Here is a 3,354-nt window from a genome sequence, read left to right as displayed (position 1 = left end):
TACACGTTACAGTTTGAGATACGCTGCTTGGGAAGACGGTGTCATCTGAGCTATCTGTAACTGAGGATATGCGATATGTGTTCTGAAATGGATTATGTGAGAATAGTTTTGAAATATTCCTATTCTTCTCAGGCAAACCAAAAATAGAAGAGATTTGGCCACATCTAGGCCAAGATAGCTAGTATTGGAATCCTCCAACAAGTCAGATTGGGTAAGACCGACAAAGCAGATCCCCTCAAATGTGAAGGGGGAAGACATGCAACCTTGAAAAGCAGCTAAGAGTTGTAATTTCTGACTTCTTTCCACTCCCAGTTAAATAAGTAGCCAGTTGACATCAGCCTCTAACCTACTACGCAACCTTAAAATGTGTACAAACATAATTATTTTAGATTTAAATTCATGGCTACATTTTCTTTAAACTGAAGCCATGATTTTTCCCTATCAATGCATTAAAATCCTCCTACATCACTCTGATGGCACAATTTAGAATGTCTTTTACCCATAATACAATTAAGATGGTTATATGGACATCACCATATACTACCATTAGTGGTATTACCATCCCTCCATTCAGCGAATACATAATGAGCACCTACTATGTGCCTGTACTAGACACTAGAAATACGACGGTGAACATAACCGATATGGTCATTGCTCTCACGGTGCTTCAAGTCTATGAGATGAAATATAATCATCACATTTTTAGCTATTTTCCTAAGTGTTATGAACATTTAAACTGATTCGTTTTTGTAATAACACCATATGTGATAGACCAATAAACCTTTATATTTGCATGTCTGTTATTTTGCTGTATAACATGCTGAATGGATTAGAAACCTCTTCTGTGCTATATTTTTAGGAATATTTTCTTTCAACTTCAATATGCTCCTTCCTGTAGTGAAAAACCTTGAGAGTCCTAAGGGATGGCAATCGAGCACATAAATATGTAAAATTCTCATTGAATTAATAGACCTGCTTTGTTTTTTGTGTTTTTTTTCTTTTTGGCTTGTTAGAATATAAAAATCTGGCAAGTTCTCTAAAATTCTATCACTTAGGTCTCTTGGGGGGAAATGTGAGAACTGAGGACTACCTCATAAGCATCAGTAGTCATTGTGTCTCTAGACAGCTCTGCTGTGTCTCCAAGAGCTAAAACGATGGTTTGTCAGCTTCATGCCAGCTGCAGCAGCTCTGGAAGAAGACCATGGCTCCTCTTCTACCCATAGATGTGCAGAAATAGCATTCAAAGCCAGAGCCAGGTGGAAATTTAACCCTCTCCCTTCCTCCTTCATCACCACCCTGTCCTGGCCTTGCATACCTTCCTTCTCCAACCCTAATCCCACACACTGATAGGTATTTAGCTGTATTTATATTAGAGTCCATCTGTAACAACCAAAAGACAGATCAAACTTTGAACTCGTGCCAAAAAAGATCAGACAATAAAATAGGTGTGACGTATTACCACTCTAATTAACTTGGGTAGAAAACAGAAAATACATATTCTTTGTATTGAACACTTGCTTCTCCCCTTTCCCATTTCTTGTTGTGTATATGTTAACTTTGTCAATGTCTCCATAGAAGGGAGAGAATCAGAGAAGGATTTTATTCTCAGCCCTAAGTGCCCAGAAACCAATATTAATGAGCTCAGTTTTGCCGGGAACTCTGGGGGTCATGTGACTGGGAGATGAGAACATGTTCCTGAGTGTATGGGGATAAGGAGAGGCCTTCTTCAAATACCTCATTCCTGCCAACAGTTGCACGCCACTCTGGTCTTCCCAAGGTCGACTTTTGGTCTCCTTCATTGTCATGCCAGGCGTCAACAAGGACTGTCATTTCTTCCCTTGGACTAAATTTGGATTCACCCTCTTCCTTTCCATTTTCATAATCGTTTCTCTGGTCCAGACTCTAGTTCTCTCTTCATTATATTATAGTGCTGGCCTTTCAGCTGACCTCCTGGAGTCCACTTGAATCCATGCCTAACCATCCCATGAGGGTGATTTTCTGTAAAGGCCACTTTGTTCTATTTCTTATTGGCTCAAAAACACTAAGTGAACAATCATTCTACCAATTTAATCTCTTACGTGTCTAAGAACACATAGGCCATAAAATCAGAAAGACTTGCATTTGAATTCCATCTCCACCAGTTACTTATAAGTTCCCCAATTTCCTAATCTTTAGCTTGTTTTTTTTTCCTTTTTTTAATATTATAATACATATATATGTATCACATAGAATTTGCCACTTTAACTGCACAGTGCAGTGGTTTTAAGCACATTCACGATGTTGTTCAATCATCACCACTATTTCCAAAACTTTTCATTATCCTAAACAGAAACTTGATGCCCATTAAGTAATAACTTCCCATTGCTTCTCCAGATGCACCATCCTCCTCCAATGTGTTCATCAACTCAGAAGCTCTCAAAATCTTACTGTTCAAAAGTTTTTATAGAGCTCACTCTCTGGCCACTCTCCCTGCCCCATCGATATGGTCATGGTGATAAGAAGAGGGGTGGGGAGTGGAGTTCAAAGTTCCAAACTGCTAATCATGGCTTAGCCACCATCCTGAAGCTCTCCAGGAGCCCCACCCTAAGTCACTTCATTAGCATAAACTCAGGTATGATCCGAAGGGGGGTCATGAATAACAAAAGACACTCCTATCACTCAGGAAATTACAAGGGTTTAGTTGCTCTGTGCCAGGAACTGGGACAAAGACCAAATATTTCTAAATATAGCATAGCAACCGTCAACACTATCTTTTCTCAAAGCTTTTTCATTATCCCAAACAGAAACTGTGTTATTCATTAAGCTATAATTCATTTCCCCCTCCTACCAATCTCTAATCCACTTTCTGTCTCTATAAATTTACCTATTCTATATATTTCATGTAAGCGGAATGACATATTTGTCCTTTTCTGTCTGGCTTATTTCAGCTGGCATAGTGTTTTCAAGATTCATCTTTGTTGAACCTTGTATCAGAACTTCATTTATTTTTTATGGCTGAATAATACTCCACTGTATGTGTATACCACATTTTGTTCATTCATCTTGTGAATGTATGAAATGTCCAAACCTATAGAGAATTTTGATGAGTTTACTTGAGCCAAACTGACAGCATGTCAGGAAGCAAGATCTCAAATGCTCTAGAGAATGACAGTTTTACAATTTCTTTTATACATTTGGAATTGCTGTTCTCTCTTTTTGTCCACAATCTGTTGATGGATATTTGGATTGTTTTAATTTTTTTGGCTATTATACTGCAATAAATATTGCCATACAACTATCTGTTTGAGTCCTTGTTTTCAGTTCTTTTGGGTATAAAACTAGAAGCAGAATTGCTGATTCATTTGGTAATTTATG

Source organism: Pteropus vampyrus, unplaced genomic scaffold (genome assembly GCF_000151845.1).
Source record: "Pteropus vampyrus isolate Shadow unplaced genomic scaffold, Pvam_2.0 Scaffold46, whole genome shotgun sequence".
Lineage (NCBI taxonomy): Eukaryota > Metazoa > Chordata > Mammalia > Chiroptera > Pteropodidae > Pteropus > Pteropus vampyrus.
This window is presented reverse-complemented; position numbering follows the sequence as displayed.